The 21,026-nt window shown below is 47.2% G+C and overlaps 1 protein-coding gene across 1 annotated transcript in view; it reads right to left on the bottom strand.

Annotated features, from left to right (window-relative positions):
- The window catches only part of LOC143388428 (transport and Golgi organization protein 1 homolog), a 74,482-nt gene that overhangs the window by 37,249 nt on the left and 16,207 nt on the right, over positions 1-21,026 (bottom strand). The window lies entirely within an intron of this gene.

Below are 21,026 nucleotides of genomic sequence, written 5' to 3'. Positions count from 1 at the left end.
TCTATTTTTCTCTGTGCTGAGAAATAAAAAGCAATGTGGCTACCACCAATCATGGCTGGTTTCAGTGAAACTCTTGGTCCTTGCAGGCCTCAATTTTGTTCTGTTTCATAATCATAAAAAGCTTCATTTTGCAAATATGTAAATCCAAGTGTAGACACGGACAGGCTTAAGTATGGCTTCATGCAGAGGTAATAGGGAGGGAAGAGGGAAGAATATCCAGGAACCTCCAAGGGGTTAATTAACTTGAACTAACCGCTAAAAGACATTACCTTTAAGTGGCTGCAAGTGCTACCATGCAGCCATAAACACTGTCAATTTCATTTGCAGCAGAGTTGCTGTCTCTGTGTTCAGGATCTGGGTAAATTACCAGGAAATGTATTTTCTCTGAGCAAATATTGTTGACTATATCCAACATTAAGATTGTTTCAAAACATCCTCATTCATATCAAAAATCAAAAGTGGGTATCCTATCTGACAAGGAACAAGTTTAACCATGAGAAAAGGTCAGGCAATACCTTCATGCTTAAAATGCAGGACTAGAATCACAATTGATCTAGAAACTGGTAGAAGCAACATTTTTCTTTTGGTTGACCAAATACACAGTTTCTGATTTAAGATGAAATGGACAAGAGATGTATGTAAAAAGCACAAAGAAGAAATGGAAATAACACTTTTTCTAAAGGCCAATCAGCAGTAAAATACACAAGAATGTGTGTTTTATAAAAATATATATCTGAGGAACAAACACAGATTTGGAGAGGGTAACTTGTTATTTTGAAGCTAAAATAGGACTATTTTCAAAACTGTCAGCATCCTAATTCATAGATAATTAAGAGGCCAAGTTGAAGGTGAGAGACACTTTAAGGTGGGGAATTCTCATCACAAGTGGAAATGGCAATGTTTCTCTTGTTCCCCCTTAGGTCATAGAGGATTTACAAATCAGTAATATATTAGGTGACAACATAATGCATACTATGGAGCACCTATTTAGTTATTTTTTTTGGAGCACTTATTTGGAAGGCACACAAGGACACCTGACATACATACCTCACTACTTCCTACAACACAACACAGACCCACCTGTTGTGTTAGGTCACATCTGTTTGGACACAGGCCATTTCTCAAGTTATGTTACCCCACTGAACCTTACCAACACCATGTCTTAGTACTGAGGAAGCATCAGTGATGAGATTGTCCAGGTAGCCCACATAGGATAGCGCTTGACAGCAAAGAATAGCAAACATTCTACCATGTTGGAAGCCTGATTTTGTTCACCCAAAACTGAAAGGAAATATCATGGCAGCTGCTTTGCTTTTCTGAGTGTTTATTTACTCCAGCCTTAGGGTTACCTCTAGGAACAGCTTAACATATATTGGAAACATCTTTTTTCTTTATGGGAGTGGAACAAACAATTCAAATTATAAAATTTGTTTTTGGTAACACCAATTTAGGCATAAAGAGCTCAATGGTAAACTTCTTGGCCTTTTCAGCATGAATATTTTAAAATATGCACTGCTTACAATTTATGGACAACATGGTCATCAAGTTACAAGGTTACTAGAAACCAAGAAGGAGGCCAAAAGAAGAATTCTGGGCCAGTAAATATATAGAGGAAAGAGGTTCCAACAACACTAGCAACTGAGTCTAAAACTGAATTGGCTTATAAAAATCTTGGAGTATTTATTATTGTTATTGCAACAAACCTCTTCATCTGAATCTGAATGGCTACATCCTCCCCACCGCCCACCTCCAATCCAGGACTGGGAAGCAATTCTGTCCGCTTCCTGCACACAGAAGAGGCTGCAGTTCCCAGGTGGCCAGTGCAGATCCTTGGCCTCTTTCAAAAGCAAAAGATTACTGGCCCACCTGCTACCCTACCTCAAATATGAAGGGAGGCTTCTATGCACAGAAATGACAGGTTGAAGCAGAGTCGGGGCCGAGACCTCGGAACACATTGCGTGCCTGGACTTGGTGCTCTTCCCAAGCCTAAACTCTAGTCCCTGTTAAAAGGCAAAACCAGCCCAATCCCCAGTGCAGCAAAAAAAACGAAGGGGCCAGTGAGCCTTTCCCAAGAAGCCCCACCATCAACCTGCCACTGGGATTAAGGCCACCTAGCCCTGGAGAGCATCTGCCCTGATACCGCACCGGCCCAGGTCCCTGTGGTGGGGGCAGAAAAGCGCTCTGCTACAGTGTGGGGAGCCCCGGGCGCGTGGCGGGCAACCCCATCACCCACTGAGATCCTAGGCAAATCCTGGAAGGGAATAAACTGAGAGCTGTCCCTGGGGAATCGTGTTTCCCAACCCCCGCCTCAGTCAGTAGAGAAAAATAAAACGCTGGCAACAAGTGGGAGTCCAAACCCCCGCAACCCGAGCGGGCTGGCGGGGGCGCAGGCAGAGCCGGAGTGGGCACACGCAGGGTCCCGATGGCAAGGCGCTCAGCAACTCAGTGAGACACTGTCTCTCAATAAAATACAAAATAGGGTTGGGGATGGGGCTCAGTGGTCGAGTGCCCCTGAGCTCAATCCCTGGTACCCACCCCCAAAAGATGGTGGGTCTGTCCAAGTTGATTTTGTATGTCACATGGACAGAGAAATGAGGGGACAGCTTCTGGGATCCTGTTACCCTCAGAATGATCCAAAGATGAAGTAAACTGTTTGGGAAGGTAATGAGCCTGCACCGAGAGGAGCAATCCTGAAAACGTGGGATGAAATACCTTGGGAGCAGCAGTTCAAGCCTCAGCGATTGGTTGGACTTAGACTTCTAAGACCTGTTGGTTAACAAAACCATGCCAAAGCCCAGCACCAAGAACAAACAAACAAACAAATAACAACAACAACAAAAAACCCCACACACCTGGAATGACACCTGTTCATATGAGAAGAAATGCCTCTTCCCATGTCGAGAAGAGGAAACGCATGATTTAGCAGCTTAGCCTGCTGCCAATTAAGTAAAGTAAATGCATGAAACACGACTAGCCACATAGCTGCCGTGTGTGTATTTCACTCTGTAAGTGAAAGTCCTACTCCCACGGCTGGGAGAGCAAGCAGGAGACCTTTCAGCCCAGTGAATTCTGTGGGGACCATTGATCTGCCTCCCTTCGCCCCAACCCCCATTTTCTCTGTTTCTTTGTGGTCTCCAGCCTGGTGGTTGATTTACTCAATATAGAGGAGAGACTGTTCTTGCATTAGATTATCTGAAGGGAACAGGCTCATCCGGGCACTCCGTGTTTCTCATAAGTGCACAAGAAAAAGCATTTGCCTATACAGTTTTTAAAATTAAAAATGACAGTTATGAGTCCCCTCGTAGGGGTTAAAAAAAAAAAACACCATTTGTGCTAGCAAGGCAAAGCAGAATAAGAAACAGATTGTTGGTAGAAGGAAGAACAGTGGGGAACAGGGATTTCCGCTTTATTTTTTTCATCATGAAGACAGGCGGTTAGCTCTGAAGCATGACTGCACAGATGAGAAGTATTTAAAAAAAAACAAAAAACTTTGTATTTCTTGCTGAATTCCAATGACAGTGCATGAACAGTGGCTTCTGTCAATGCACTCGAAGACACGAGACACAATCCCCAACTGTCATTAAAAATGTAATATTTTGAGAATCGGAGTGGGGTGCAGGAGATTCACATGACTGCCTCATTTAGATGCTTTGAGGCAGCTTAGTTGAGGATGGGAATGGGGTCTGCTCATTGGAAGTTTGTATTCCATTCAAGTAGGACACAGGATTTGGGGAGATTGGCTATCGCCCAAAATCGGCTAATTGCTGCTTTCCAAACAGGACCCAGACGTTATTTGATTAGCAAGCACTATCAGGTTCTTAATCCTAGGGAGAAATATTCACACATCTTTGAAAAGCACAGGCGGAGACGTCTTCCATCCAATAGCTCGATCTCCTTGCTCTCTGTTTTTTTTTTTTTTTTTTTTTTTTTTGACAGAGACAGTCGATAAGCCAGGAGCATCTGTCTCTTTCCTGGACCCACCTCAACTTCCTAATGTCCCCCTTCCCTCCCCACCCCCAAGACGGCCCCCAAAGAATAGACAGTGCTGTGCTGCTTCCCAAGAGCTAGTTAGAACAGTTTTGTCACTTGAAGAATGTGATCATGATGCTGTGACAGATTTGCCAGCATCCTTCCAGTACAGTGCCCGAGATGGAAATATATTCAGCGCATCCTTTCTGTTCAGAGAGTCCCCCCCGCTGTACCCCTACTTTCTGATCCTAGAATTCTCATTGGCTTTAGAAGGATTACCAAATCTGAAAATGTGGGTGCAGAAAGTGACCTTGGGGGAAAACTGAATTCTTGAGTTCCCGTTTCTTGCTTTTTATGGAAAATGACTTTATTTTTCCCCCATGCAAATTTCTTTGTGATGTTATGTAAGAGGAGTGTGGAGCTAAAAGGAGTCAAACTTCCTGAGCAAAAGATGACGACTGAGGAATCCTCTCTTTCTCTCATCATTCCTATTGCTCTCAGCCACAAAATGTGGCACGCTGAGGGGTCGTTATTTGCATTCAACCTGCAGATGGTAGTAAAAAAGATCTCGCCTATCTAATAAGAAGGTTGACAATTTACCAATATCTGTGCTTAGATCTGAATGTGGAGACAGAGGTCTGGCTCACTGGTCGGTGTGTTCACGTCTTGCTCTTTACACATCTACCCACCCAGGGGGATGTGACCACCTGCCAGGTGGGCACAGGCTGGGTGGGGCCTATAGACTGCACCCGCCCTCTGTCTCTTCTGTCTGTGCTGTTCCAGTCTTTCAGTTAGTTTTTGGTTGACCATCTCTAGCAAAGAGAGCCTTAAGGTCCCAAGGGAAATTCAATTCTCTTGGGGGTATTTTATTTAAACTTAAACAAACTTCTGGCTCCTTATAACTCCTGTTAGAGTTTCAAACAATACCTTGGTTCCCTTTTTTCATATTTCCATGTTCTCCGTGGTTATCTACACTGAGTGAATACTTCCCAAGTGAGAGGTAAAACTCTAATAAAATCTAAGCCTATGATGAAGTGTCCCCCTAAAGCTCAGGTGTGAAGGCAGGAAATTTCAGGGATCAAAATGGTTGGATTGTGAGAACTAATGGATTAATCCACTAAAATGGATTAACTAGGTGGTAACTGGGGTGTGGCTGCAGGAGGTGGGTCACTGGGGACATGACTTTGGGGTTTATATTTTACTCCTGGTGAGTGAAGCGTTTCTCTCTCTCTCTCTCTCTCTCTCTCTCTCTCTCTCTCTCTCTCTCTCTCTCTCTCCCTCTCTCTCTCCCTTCCCTTCCTAGTTGCCATGTCCTGAGCTGCTTCCGTCCACCACACCCTTCCACCATGATGCTCAGCCTCATCTTGGGTCCAGAGCTATGGCCTCAGCCAACCATGAACTGAATTGAATCTCCGCAACCATGAGCCAAAATAAATTTTTCCTCTTTTAAGTTGTTCTTGTCAGCTCTTTTGGTCACAACGATGAAAAAGCTGACTAAAACAGTTGCAAGTGAGGAGTCTAAGGCTAATGATGTTAAATAGCGTGTCCAGGATCATCTCGGGAGTAATTATGGAGTCCATATTTGCATGAATTTTGAGATCATCCTGTTGATGTGGTGTGTTAATTTGAGCTCTGCAGTTAGCTTCAGGATCTATAAACGAGCTTCACGGACCCCTAGACTCCATGAAATTGAACCCCAAATTTGGTTTGTATGCTGATTTTAAGGAAAAAGCATCCATAGACCTCCCTCGTCAGATTTTTAATGAAATGTATAACAACCCCAAACAATATTAATACCCTTGTTTTGCATTATCTCCCTTTAGTTTGTCATATTACATGAAAACTTTGTTTCATGTATATTAGTTAGTTGTACTTCCTTTTTTTCTGAATTTTTTTTCTTTCTTTTCTCCTTAAGCCCATGTGTAAGACTTGAACCCATTTGTACTATATTTAATCTTGTTAACTTCTACTGTTTCAGTTCATTGCAAACTCTTAGGATCCTGATTCAACTGGGTGGTCTTTTTATCACCCATCTCTGTTTCATGCCATCAGTCAATTCATATCATAAAACAAAACAAAGAAGGAAAAAAGGGCCAGTTTTCAATGATTCTAGGCTATGGAAAATTGCTAAAGTCCAAGGATCCAGGATGGAAATACTGTCTCTTAGTATTCTAAAAAAATTATTCCTTGGAAGCAATTTCTTGGAGATTTTTATCTTTTCTAATTCTGTTTTGTTGGGAGAGGGGGAGTGGATGTACCAGTACCTTCATCAGACATCAGGCTGAAAGTGATACAGGGGCATCGCAGACAGCCTAACCATCTGGAGTCACCCCTTCAACCTGATATTCTTCAGGTGCTTGTTTAACACTTATTCAGTAGAACCAAACAAACAAACAAACAACAACAACAACAACAACAAAAACTGGCTTTCTATTTGACAGTATATATTTCTTGTTAAATTTTTCATATATTTGGAATTCTTTGTTTTTTCACTTTTTCTTTCTTTCTTTTTTTTTTTTTCCAAATCACCCGTAGCATGAAACAAAAACTAACTTATGTAGGGTAAATGTTTGACTTGTGTTCAAAATTTAACCCATGTTCACAGTATCTGGCTCTCAGGTGAATAAATAACTTCCTACCTTTTTGTTTATTTGTTTTGTACTTGGAATTAAACTCAGGGGTGCCCCAGCCCTTTATTAGTCTCTATTTTGAGACAGGGCCTCACTAAGTTGCAGAGACCAACCTTGAACTTGAGATCCTCCTGCCTCAGCCTCCAGAGTCACTGGGTTGACAGGAGCGTGCCACCATGCCCAGCTACCTTCCTCTCTTCGTGTTCTCACTTCTGTTTTACGTTTGTATGAAAGCAGAACATAGGTTGGAGGTATATTCCAAGGGCTGGTATTTAGGTAGTAAACTAAATTACTCATCTTTAGATTGAAAAACAGAAAAGCGTTTGGCTGAGACTTAGCTATAAGCACATCAACTGATTGTCATCGAGCCTGTCTTAAGACTTCCATGGCACTTTGTAATTGCAACGTGCAATTTGCAATTATTCTTTGCAGAAGAACTCAGCGGAGCAAGTTCAGCACTGAGAGAAGTGTCTTCCTAATTTCCACTTGAACATGTTGCTTCCTTCTGCCAATTATGTGAGTAGTCTCCCGTGGAAGCCGAGTTAACCAGTACCGTATTTATTCTTTATTCCAGGGATGTTGTAATGTGCTTTATGAACTGATAGCCCAGGCAGCTGTCCGGCTGAATCCCCGTTAATTTGGATCCACAGACAGGGATGCTGTAAAGATTAAATAAATATAGCTGTCAGACACTCCAGGAAAGTGGTAAATGCAGACTATAACCAGAAAGGAGGAAAACTGATTCAACTGGATTCATTTGACTAAATCCTTTGCTACTTTGGAGGAGAAAAAAAAATTGTCACATCCCCAACTCTGGGCTGTTTTCTAATTTAATAGTGCCTGGGAGGAAGTGATTTATCAACCTTTAGGACATGAACATAAAAGTTTGGATACATATTTTTTTGAACAAAGTTATTATTAATTTATTCATATCATTTGTCATTTGAACACTGTTGAACACACATATAGCTTTCCTCCCCCTATGACTCCTGGAGGCCTCATGGAACGAGAAGGGCCAAACATCACATATTCTCTCTGCTTCACTTTGGGGGTTCAATGTCACCCTGCAGGATTTTAAGCAGAGACATGATATGATGAAGAAAATGACAGTGGAAAAAAGATTAGTTAGAAGAAGGTCTCAAGCCTGGGAGATCAGCTCCTAGCTCTGGTCATGGTCCAGATGGGAAATAATAAGTCCTCAAAACCAAGGGCATGGAAAGGCAGGGTGGATCCTTCAAGAAAACCCCTGCAAGTTCTTTGAGTTTAGTTTTCAGTCTGCACATTTGTTTCAAGAAGAATCACAAATTAGGGCACAGGCGGGGCAGTTGGAAATGGTTTTAAGATTTGTTTGGAATTGGCTAACTTCACTTAGCATTATCTTCTCCAACGCCATCCATTTACCTGCAAATGCCATCGTTTTATTCTCTTTTATTGCTGAGTAATATTCCATTGTGTAGATATGCCACATTTTTTAATCCATTCATCCACTGAAGGGCATCTAGGTTGGCTCCACAGTTTAGCTATTGTGAATTGTGCTGCTATAAACATTGATGTGACTGTGTCCCTGTAGTGTGCTGTTTTTAAATCCTTTGGGTATAGACTGAGGAGTGGGATAGTTGGGTCAAATGGTGGCTCCACTCCCAGTTTTCCAATGAATCTCCATACTGCTTTCCATATTGGCTGCACCAATTTGCATTCCCACCAGCAATGTATGAGTGTACCTTTTCCCCCACACCCTCGCCAACACTTATTGTTGTTTGTATGCATAATAGCTGCCATTCTGAATGGAGTGAGATGAAATATTAGAATAGTTTTGATTTGCATTTCTCTAATTGCTAGCAATGATGAACATTTTTTCATATATTTGTTAATTGATTGAATATCCTCTTCTGAGAAATATCTGTTCAAGTTCTTGGTCCATTTATTGATTGGGTTATTTGTGTTTTTGGTGTTTAGCTTTTTGATTTCTTTATATACCCTAGAGATTAGTGCTCTATCTATCAAATGCTGAATGTTTACCCTGATATAAGGAAGCTAACTCATAGTGGGTTAGGGAGGGGGAGCATGGGAGGAATAGATGAACTCTAGATAGGGCAGATGAGTGGGAAGGGAAGGGAGGAGGCAGGGGGTTAGCAAGGATGGTGGAATGTGATGGACATCATTATCCAAAGTACATTATGAAGACACAAATTGGTGTCAACCTACTTTATATACAACCAGAGATATGAAAAATTGTTCTATGTATGTAATAAAATTGTAATGCATTCCCCTGTCATGTATTTAAAGAATAAAACCAGTTAAAAAAAAAAAGATTTGTTTGGATATGGTTACAGAAAAGACAAATGAATGCCACAGGAGTAATGCAAACAAAGTGCCACCCAAACACTCATCAGTCCAGAAGAATCCACCTCATGGTGCTGTATGGAGAGGGAATAGAGAATGTACCTCGGGGTTGTGGGCAGTGTGAGGATCTGGCTCCCAACATGCTCATTAAGTATGCACCGTAGGTCCCTGACTTACAGTATTCCAACTTGTGATGTCCACACTCTATGAAGGTGTGAGACTAACACACCTAATAGATAATCTAAGCAAATTCACCACGGTCATGATCCCAGGCTGGTCCTCAGTGTCCACGCCAAGGTCATAACTTGAGGACCAGCCTGGGATCATGACCTTCGTGTGGACACAGAGGACCACTGGGATCATGACCTTGGTGTGGACACTGAGGACCAGCCTGAGATCATGACCTTGATGTGGACACTGAGTACCAGCCTGGGATCATGACCTTGGTGTGGACACTGAGGACCACCCTGGGATCATGACCTTGGCGTGGACACTGAGTACCAGCCTGGGATCATGACCTTGGTGTGGACACTAAGGACCAACCTGGGATCGTGACCTTGGTGTGGACACTGAGGACCAGCCTGAGATCATGACCTTGGAGTGGACACTGAGGACCAGCCTGGGATCATGACCTTGGTGTGGACACTCAGGACCAGCCTGGATTGTGACCTTAGTGTGGACACTGAGGACCAGCCTGAGATCATGACCTTGGTGTGGACACTGAGGACCAGCCTGGGATCATGACCTTGGTGTGGACACTGAGGACTAACCTGGGATCATGACATTGGCGTGGACACTGAGGACCAGCCTGGGATCATGACCTTGGTGTGGACACTGAGGACCAGCCTGGGATCATGACCTTGGTGTGGACACTGAGGACCACTGGGATCATGACCTTGGTGTGGACACTGAGGACCAGCCTGAGATCATGACCTTGGCGTGGACACTGAGTACCAGCCTGGGATCATGACCTTGGCGTGGACACTGAGGACCAGCCTGGGATCATGACCTTGGTGTGGACACTGAGGACCAGCCTGGGATTGTGACCTTGGTGTGGACACTGAGGACCAGCCTGAGATTGTGACCTTGGTGTGGACACTGAGGACCAGCCTGAGATCATGACCTTGGCGTGGACACTGAGGACCAACCTGGGATCATGACCTTGGCGTGGACACTGAGGACCAGCCTGGGATCATGACCTTGGCGTGGACACTGAGGACCACCTGGGATCATGACCTCGGTGTGGACACTGAGGACCAGCCTGGGATCATGACTTGGTGTGGACCTGAGGACCAGCCTTGGATCATGACCTTGGTGTGGACACTGAGGACCAGTCTGCTATCATGACCTTGGCGTGGACACTGAGGCCTAGCCTGGGATCATGACCGTGGTGTGGACACTGAGGACCAGCCTGGGATCATGAACGTGGTGTGCACACTGAGGACCAGCCTGGGATCATGACCTTGGTGTGGACACTGAGAACCAGCCTGGGATCATGACCTTATGTGGACACTGAGGATAAGCCTGCTATCATGACCTTGGCGTGGACACTGAGGACCAGCTGGGATCATGACCGTGGTGTGGACACTGAGGACCAGGCTGGGATCATGACCTTGGTTTGGACACTGAGGACCACTGGGATCATGACCTTGGTGTGGACACTGAGGACCAGCCTGAGATCATGACCTTGGTGTGGACACTGAGTACCAGCCTGGGATCATGACCTTGGTGTGGACACTGAGGACCAGCCTGGGATCATGACCTTGGTGCGGACACTGAGGACCAGCCTGGGATCATTACCTTGGTGTGGAAACTAAGGACCAACCTGGGATCGTGACCTTGGTGTGGACACTGAGGACCAGCCTGAGATCATGACATTGGTGTGGACACTGAGGACCAGCCTGGGATCATGACCTTGGTGTGGACACTCAGGACTAGCCTGGAATTGTGACGTTAGTGTGGACACTGAGGACGATCCTGAGATTGTGAACTTGGTGTGGACACTGAGGACCAGCCTGCTATCATGACCTTGGCGTGGACACTGAGGCCCAGCCTGGGATCATGACCGTGGTGTGGACACTGAGGACCAGCCTGGGATCATGACCTTGGTGTGCACACTGAGGAACAGCCTGGGACCATGACCTTGGTGTGGACAATGAGGACCAGCCTGGGATCATGACCTTATGTGGACACTGAGGATAAGCCTGCTATCATGACCTTGGCGTGGACACTGAGGACCAGCTGGGATCATGACCGTGGTGTGGACACTGAGGACCAGCCTGGGATCATGACCTTGGTTTGGACACTGAGGACCACTGGGATCATGACCTTGGTGTGGACACTGAGGACCAGCCTGACATCATGACCTTGGTGTGGACACTGAGTACCAGCCTGGGATCATGAACTTGGTGTGGACACTGAGGACCAGCCTGGGATCATGACCTTGGTGCGGACACTGAGGACCAGCCTGGGATCATGACCTTGGTGTGGACACTAATGACCAACCTGGGATCGTGACCTTGGTGTGAACAATGAGGACCAGCCTGAGATCATGACATTGGTGTGGACACTGAGGACCAGCCTGGGATCATGACCTTGGTGTGGACACTCAGGACTAGCCTGGAATTGTGACCTTAGTGTGGACACTGAGGACAAGCCTGAGATTGTGACCTTGGTGTGGACACTGAGGACCAGCCTGAGATCACGACCTTGGTGTGGACACTGAGGACCACTGGGATCATAACCTTGGTGTGGACACTGAGGACCAGCCTGGGATCATGACCTTGGTGTGGACACCGAGGACCAGCCTGGGATCATGACCTAATGTGGACATTGATGATCAGTCTGCTGTCATGACCTTGGCGTGGACACTGAGGACCAGCCTGGGATCATGACTTTGGTGTGGACACTGAGGACCACTGGAATCATGACCTTGGTGTGGACACTGAGGACCAGCCTGGGATCATGACCGTGGTGTGGACACTGAGGACCAGCCTGTGATCATGACCTTGGTGTGGACACTGAGGACCAGCCTGGGATCATGAACGTGGTGTGGACACTGAGGACCAGCCTGGGATCATGACCTTGGTGTGGACACTGAGGACCAGCCTGAGATCATGACCGTGGTGTGGACACTGAGGACCAGCCTGAGATCATGACCTTGGTGTGGACACTGAGGACCAGCCTGGGATCATGACCTTATGTGGACACTGAGGATAAGCCTGCTATCATCACCTTGGCGTGGACACTGAGGACCAGCTGGGATCATGACCGTGGTGTGGACACTGAGGACCAGCCTGGGATCATGACCTTGGTGTGGACACTGAGGACCACTGGGATCATGACCTTGGTGTGGACACTGAGGACCAGCCTGAGATCATGACCTTGGCGTGGACACTGAGTACCAGCCTGGGATCATGACCTTGGTGTGGACACTGAGGACCAGCCTGGGATCATGACCTTGGTGCGGACACTGAGGACCAGCCTGGGATCATTACCTTGGTGTGGACACTAATGACCAACCTGGGATCGTGACCTTGGTGTGGACACTGAGGACCAGCCTGAGATCATGACATTGGTGTGGACACTGAGGACCAGCCTGGGATCATGACCTTGGTGTGGACACTCAGGACCAGCCTGGAATTGTGACCTTAGTGTGGACACTGAGGACCAGCCTGAGATTGTGACCTTGGTGTGGACACTGAGGACCAGCCTGGGATCATGACCTTGGTGTGGACACTGAGGACCAGCCTGGGATCATGACCTTTGTGTGGACACCGAGGACCAGCCTGGGATCATGACCTTGGTGTGGACACTGAGGACCAACCTGGAATCATGACCTTGGCATGGACACTGAAGACCACCTGGGATCATGACCTCGGTGTGGACACTGAGGACCAGCCTGGGATCCTGACTTGGTGTGGACCTGAGGACCAGCCTGGGATCATGATCTTGGTGTGGACACTGAGGACCAGCCTGCTATCATGACCTTGGTGTGGACACTGAGGACCAGCCTGGGATCATGACCGTGGTGTGGACACTGAGGACCAGCCTGGGATCATGACCTTGGTGTGGACACTGAGGACCAGCCTGGGATCATGACCTTGGTGTGGACACTGAGGACCAGCCTGGGATCATGACCTTATGTGGACACTGAGGATAAGCCTGCTATCATGACCTTGGCATGGACACTGAGGACCAGCCTGGGATCATGACCTTGGTGTGGACACTGAGGACCAGCCTGGGATCATGACCTTGGTGTGGACACTGAGGACCACTGGGATCATGACCTTGGTGTGGACACTGAGGACCAGCCTGAGATCATGACCTTGGCGTGGACACTGAGTACCAGCCTGGGATCATGACCTTGGTGTGGACACTGAGGACCAGCCTGGGATCATGACCTTGGTGCGGACACTGAGGACCAGCCTGGGATCATTACCTTGGTGCGGACACTAAGGACCAACCTGGGATCGTGACCTTGGTGTGGACACTGAGGACCAGCCTGAGATCATGACCTTGGTGTGGACACTGAGGACCAGCCTGGGATCATGACCTTGGTGTGGACACTCAGGACCAGCCTGAGATTGTGACCTTAGTGTGGACACCGAGGACCAGCCTGAGATTGTGACCTTGGTGCGGACACTGAGGACCAGCCTGGGATCATGACCTTGGTGTGGACACTGAGGACCATCCTGAGATCATGACCTTGGTGTGGACACTGAGGACCAGCCTGGGATCATGACCTTGGTATGGACACTGAGGACCAGCCTGGGATCATGACTTGGTGTTGACACTGAGGACCACTGGGATCATGACCTTGGTGTGGACACTGACGACCAGCCTGGGATCATGACCTTGGTGTGGACACCGAGGACCAGCCTGGGATCATGACCTTGGCGTGGACACTGAGAACCAGCCTGGGATCATGACTTTGTTGTGGACACTGAGGACCACTGGAATCATGACCTTGGTGTGGACACTGAGGACCAGCCTGAGATCATGACCTTGGCGTGGACACTGAGTACCAGCCTGGGATCATGACCTTGGTATGGACACTGAGGACCAGCCTGGGATCATGACCTTGGTGTGGACACTGAGGACCAGCCTGGGATCATGACTTGGTGTGGACCTTGAGGACCACTGGGATCATGACCTTGGTGTGGACACTGAGGACCAGCCTGGGATCATGACCTTGGTGTGGACACTGAGGACCAGCCTGGGATCATGACCTTGGTGTGGACACTGAGGACCAGCCTGAGATTATGGCCTTGGTGTGGACACTGAGGACCAGCCTGGGATCATGACCTTGGTATGGACACTGAGGACCACTGGGGTCATGACCTTGGTGTGGACACTGAGGACCAGCCTGGGATCATGACCTTGGTATGGACACTGAGGACCACTGGGATCATGACCTTGGCGTGGACACTGAGGACCAGCCTGGGATCATGACCTTGGTGTGGACACTGAGGACCAGCCTGGGATCATGACTTGGTGTGGACCTTGAGGACCACTGGGATCATGACCTTGGTGTGGACACTGAGGACCAGCCTGGGATCATGACCTTGGTGTGGACACTGAGGACCAGCCTGGGATCATGACCTTGGTGTGGACACTGAGGACCAGCCTGAGATTATGGCCTTGGTGTGGACACTGAGGACCAGCCTGGGATCATGACCTTGGTGTGGACACTGAGGACCAGCCTGGGATCATGACCTTGGTGTGGACACTGAGGACCAGCCTGGGATCATGACCTTGGTGTGGACACTGAGGACCAGCCTGAGATTATGGCCTTGGTGTGGACACTGAGGACCAGCCTGGGATCATGACTTTGGTGTGGACACTGAGGACCAGTGTGGGCTCATGACCTTGGTGTGGACCTGAGGACCAGCCTGGGATCATGACCTTGGTGTGGACACTGAGGACCAGCCTGGGATCATGACCTTGGCATTGACACTAAGGACCAGCCTGAGACTGTGTGGAACAGCTCAAGACCATGACATTATCTCAACTACTGAGAAGCAGGCTCTTACCACTGAGCTAAGGTTCCCCATCCCTACTACTTGGAGAACATGGCTGCCTCCAGAGAACAGGTACAATCACCACAAACAACTGCCCCACTGCCAGGCACGGCCTGTGCCACATGGGCCACACACATCTGTGCCACCCAGGCAGAGGGACAGCCCAGTCACAGAGCCAGGCAGTTGCTTAGCCTAGGGCAGCAACACTGAACAACAGTGGCACTGTTTTCCAGGACATATGTTGAGTGGCCTTGCAAGGTTGGATGATCTTAGCTTCCTGTCACAAATTGGACCTGACTTGTCATTCACATGAGAGCCAAATGTGGTAAGAAATATTTCATTTGCCTAAAACAAGTGTGGACTGCAATATTTTTTTTTTTTACTTCAAAGGAGACACCTCTGTCTTGCTTGGGCTCTGCATGTTTTGGCTAGTGTCAGGGTTTGGTGGAGGATCGCTCCATGACATAGCCCACGGGCTGCTTTTCAAACACAGGATACTTGCTTCTCCAAATTGAGCATCACAGAAATCTGTTCCAGCCCACTCTTGTTCTTTTGGAAGACTGGATTGGCACTTGGCTCCCCAGGACCAGATAAGAGCACACATGGAAGCCAAGCGCCAGAGTTTCATGAATCTACTCCAGTTGCTCTGTCCCTCTGTGGGAACAGCTGAAGGAGAAGGACAGCTCCTCATCCCTACCCGGAGCCCTGGTAGCTCCCTTGTAGATCTGTACCGCTGGGAGTGGAACTGTTGGCAGTTGACCCTGACCTCTGGCTCCTTTTCTATGGCCCGGTCTCCTCTGAACCTCAGGAGCATGCCCTTTTGGCCTGGTCTTGGGTCTGAGTCAGGGCAGTAAGGGCTGCTACTCCCTGGGGGCAGCCACAGGCAGATGCAGAGGCAGCTGAGAGGGCCCTCAGCCCCAAGGCAACTTCTTATGAGTCACTCTTTCAGTGCAGCAAACTGAGAAAGTTGGTAGACACATTCCTGAAACTTTCAAGGGTTTTCCCTGCTCCAGCAATGCTGCTGAGATGGTGGGCCCTCCCGATGGCCGAGTCGCTCACCCCTTGTCTGGAAGCCCTCCTGCAGGACGCTTAGACAGCTAATGCTAAGTTCGTGGAGAAAGGCACCAGCCCTGGGTACACACAATCCTGAAAAAGTCAAATTAAGTGTTAGGGATCCTGCCATGCAATCCAGAGTCTTTCCCGTGGCTACCCTGGTCAGGACAGGGTGGCATCTCCCAAGGAGCAGATGCATAGATCAGAGAGAGAGAGCAGAAATCAGAACCAGAAAGGCTTCTGCACAAAGTGACTTTTGCCAAAGTTGCAAACAATTTGATGGGAGAAGGAGGCCTTTCAACCACTGATTGAAACAACTGGACGTCTATGGGTAAGAGAAAATGAGTCCCAATCTAAACCTCACAGCTCTCACAAAATTAATCAAAACAGATTATGGACACAAAAGGAAATGTGAAATCAGAAAAGCTGCTGTGGTCTGGGAGAGGAAATCTTATTAGGAGCTGGGGGTAGGCAAAGAGTGCTTAGAATTGCCATGAAAAAATGATTCATAAAAGGAAAAGCTGATCGTAATGTAATTTATTATATAACTTCATCATCAAATTATAAACTTTTGCTCTGTAAAAGATCCCCAGTAAGAAGACAAAAAAGCAAGTTATAGGTTGGGAGAAAATATTTGCACATAACATATCCAATAACTAGATATGTCTAAATATACAAAGAACTCTCGATATTCAATAGTAAAAACTTGCAAAGAAAAAATCCAGTTAGAAAATGCATAACAGATGAACAGACATTTCACCAAAGAGGATATGCAGATGTCAAATAAGCACATAGGAGATGTTCAACATCCAGATCTGACCAGGGAAATGTAAGTTAATCCCATATTAAGATAGCCTTACCCATCTACCTAAATGCCTAAAAAAAAAAACCAAAAAACAATGACAACACCAAATGCTGGGAAGGATGTGGAGAAAGTATCACTCATACATTGCTGGTTGGGGTGTAATGGTACAGCCATTCTGGCAAATAGTTTGCCAGATTCTTATAAACTTCAACATGCAATGACCACAGAATCCCACAAAGGTACTCTTGGATATTTGTTCCACAAAAATAAACAACCTGTACATATATATTATAGAAACTATTCCTCATAATCCAACATAACTCTTAACATCCTTCAGCAGGTGAAGGGCTAAGTAAATTGTGCTACATTGACATCATGGAATACTTAAGTAAATGGAGTGGACTTTGGATGTAACAACCCCGAAGACTCTCCATGGAATTGTGATGGAGCTAATTCCAAAAGGTCTATGATTCTATTTCTATCACATTCTTGAAATAACAGAATGGCAGAAATGGAGGAGAGATGGGTAGTTACCAGGGGTAGGGATGCAAGAGGGCACAGTGTTGGTGGGAGTGGGTGTAACCATAGTGGGTGTAACAAACCACACATCTTGTGGCTATGGAGTTGTTCTATACCTGACTATAGTGGTGGGTACCCAAATCCATGCATGCTACAAAGTTGCATAGGACCAAATACACACACCCAACCCATACACCCAACACACATACCCAATACTCAGACCCAATACACACACACGGAACCAAATCCCATAGGTTGCATCCAAAACCAGTTGTGATATTCTACCATAGTTTTGCAAGATGGGACCATTGCAGGAAACTAGGTAAGTTGTATGTGGGGTTTCTCTATATTACATGGAAATCTTAAATTATTTCAACATAAGGACTTTAACTTTTTTCCAAAAGTACCACATAACACAGGAATTCAGGAATGATTGCTGTTTTGCTGGCAAAAGTCTTCTCCTAAACAAAGTTCCCCACTCCAACTACCCCCAAACCAGTCTTTAAAAGACAGTTGAAAAAGAAAAGTCCTGTCCACTGAGATGAAGCACTGGCCATTAAAAAGACACTGAGGGGCTGGGATTGTGGCTCAGCAGTAGAGCGCTCGCCTAGCACGCATGGGCCCTGGGTTTGATCCTCAGCACCATATAAAAATAAAGGCATTGGGTTGTGTCCATCTACACCTAAAAAATAGATATTAAAAAAAAAGGACACTGGGTTCTTCCTTCACTCTCAGGAGTTCTAGACCTCTCCTCTTGGACTGAAGTGCTATGTATTGGCTATTGAACACACACACACAAAGTGAAAATCAAAAACTAAAAGAAGCCTTTCTCTATGAAAAGCAACCAAAAGGATTAGCCAACATCTTCCCCGTGCAAAACCCCAACAATTTGCTTCTCATTTCTTCTGGCAAAACCTACCAAGATGCACAATAGATGTGGCAAAGTGTAGATGAAAAGCAGACTTTGAACTGTATGTAGAAGCTTAAATTGGATTTCTTTATGATTTAGGACATGTTGGGTCATTCACAATTCATCACAATCCCATCTTCAGTGGTCGTAGGAAAACCAGGGCAGCCCACCCTTCTCTACAGACGAGGGAAGATGCATTCTTGTTCGCCAAGGGCAAGAGTGGGCACAGGAGGAGGAAGGCGCTCTTGTGGGCTCCTGTGTGTGTCTGTTTACACACAGTGCATACGTGGACACACAGTGCAAATCAGCACAGACCATCACCAACCACTCCCAAATCAGTGTGGATGGGGACAAACCACAAGCAAGAGAGTAATGTCACATTAATATCAGTAAATGTTCTGAGTGAACTTTTTGCTTTTGTAGGACAAGGAATTGCTACTATTGGGTACATGGTGGCTCTGGACCCAGAATTAGGTTTCCACTACAAATAGACACCTGAAAAAGTGAGAGGGGCAAGGGTTTCCCAAATACCTTAACTTAGTTAGGGCTGCCCTGTGCCACCCGGGGTGTTCTTCCCCGTGGAACCCGTGACTCCTCAAAAGCACAGTCTTGTCCGATGACACCTTCCTGTTCCTGAGCATGGGACCCCCAGGATCATGGCCGCATGAGCGTGTTGAATGTGTCTCTTCGTCCCCAGTCCGCTGAGCTCTGTTTCTATGTGAGTCACACCTACACAATCACAGTGTTGGCTTCTCCTGGCTGCTCTTTCCCTCTCCATATCCACTCGGCTTTCCTTGGCCACTGGGGGCCCAGGGAGGCTGACCATTTGATTATGTGACCAAGGACTCCGTGTGTGCTGGCTCTGAGCAAGTCCTATTCAAGGGACCTGTTGTGGAGAATCAGATGGTGGTTGGTTTGGTGGCCACCGTGCTTCCTGACCCGCGGCTACAGCTCTCGCCGTCCCCCAGCCTCCAGCACCAAGTTTAGGTCCAAGGGTGCTGACGGCTTCCTCGCACTGATGACATTAGTGTGCCACTGTGTCCGGCGGCTTCTTGGTAGCTATTGGGCTGTCTGCCAAACATCCAAGCTCTTTCTCCTCCGCGCTGGAAGGAGGGTGCCTCCTCCCTCCTTGCTCAGCCTGTGGAACACCGGAAATCATCTTGGCACGTTCCCTGGCAATGCAGGGTTACCAGAGCTTTCTATTTCTTTTGTCAACATTTTCAGAGAGAGGTTGCTCCTTCCCACAGCCTGGACTCCAGAGAGAAGGCAAAGAAACCATCATACAGCAAAACCTAGGGACACTGCCCCAACTGCAGCCTGAGCGAACCGCGAGCTGAGACAGGGCTGGTTTTTGCTCATCCCCCCACCCAGGACCCAAACTGCGACCTTAGCTCTGGACCCTGCAGGCAGTCGCTTCCCTGAGCACTCTTAGTTCATCTCTGAGAATTGCATCTCCTTCCTGCTGAGAGTTGAAGGGATATCAGCCTATTTTGGAAAATTTGAAAAAGTACAGAAAGTTATAATAAGTAAATAAAATAACCCAAAGGCCCTGAGATAACTAGAAAGATTTGGACGGGTCTCCCTCCGGTTTTTCCTTTTTTTTTTTTTTTTGCCTGTGTGTGTGTGGTTAGAAGGACAAGTGTATGTTTCTTTGTGTTTAGACATTATAATTAAGATCCAATGAAAATTAACACCCTCACCACTTCTTCCAATAAGGTGAAAATTTAGAAAAGTAGTGGCAATAAATTCAGCCAACACAGCACTGACCTCGTTTCATTGATTTGGTGCCCCAGAGACAAATGGCCAAGCGAGGCCAAACCTCACAGTGATCTGATAGCCACTCCGCCACAGCCTGTCTTTTTGCCAGGCTCCTACAGTGGGGAAAAGAAAGGAGGACACTTTGCCAGAGGAAAATAAAACCTCGACCTCCGGGGGAGCCCGCACAATGGCTGCCCTGGTGGAAAACAAGCCACCCAACGTCAACAAACACAAAATGAATGGGGCCTGTCATGGAGTTAGAATTTGGGAAAGCTTTGGTTTCCAGGAGTTTTGTGGTAGCAGCGAAAAGGCAGGGTGATCTGTGTGTGTGTCAGGTGAACCCTCCCACCGTGGCCAGCTGACATGGCTCAGAGGCGTGTGTTGCTGAGGCCAGAGATCCATGCAGCCTGCACAGCGGCCTTGCTGAGCCCAGGAACAGGCCTGTTGCCTGTGTTTCCCCAGATTCGGACGTTGAAATCCTGACCAGAGGTGGGGCCTGTGAGACCATGAGGATGGGTTTAGTGGCCTTTTATAATGGGGTCCAGAGAGCTGCCATAGCCCTTCCCCCATGTGAAGACATGGGAGAATGCAGTGTTTAGGAACCAGGAATCAGGCCCTCATCAGCCATCAAATCTCCCAGTGCCTTGATCTTGACTTCCCAGCCTCTAGAACCAAGAGAAATAAATTTCTGTTGTTGATGAGCAGCCCAACCTATTGTGTTTTGTTCCAGCAACCTGGGTTGATGGAGACAGCTACGGACTGGTGCATTCGTCTGCTTTCCATTGCTGTGACAACATACCTGAAGGATTCAACTGTGGAAAGGAAAAGTTGATTTCGGTTCATGGTTTCAGAGGTTTCCATCCATGGTCCCTTGGCCTGTCACTCTGGGCTTGAGGTGGGGTAGAGCAGCACAGCAGGAGCACAGCCGCTCACTTTGTGGTAGCCAGGGAGCAGAGAAAGAGGCTGTGGCCCCAATATCTTCTTCAAGGACATTTGCCCTGATGACCTCCTTCCTC

Source organism: Callospermophilus lateralis, unplaced genomic scaffold (genome assembly GCF_048772815.1).
Source record: "Callospermophilus lateralis isolate mCalLat2 unplaced genomic scaffold, mCalLat2.hap1 Scaffold_227, whole genome shotgun sequence".
NCBI lineage: Eukaryota > Metazoa > Chordata > Mammalia > Rodentia > Sciuridae > Callospermophilus > Callospermophilus lateralis.
The sequence above is the reverse complement of the archived record's forward strand: the minus strand, read 5'-3'. Positions and strand labels throughout refer to the sequence as shown.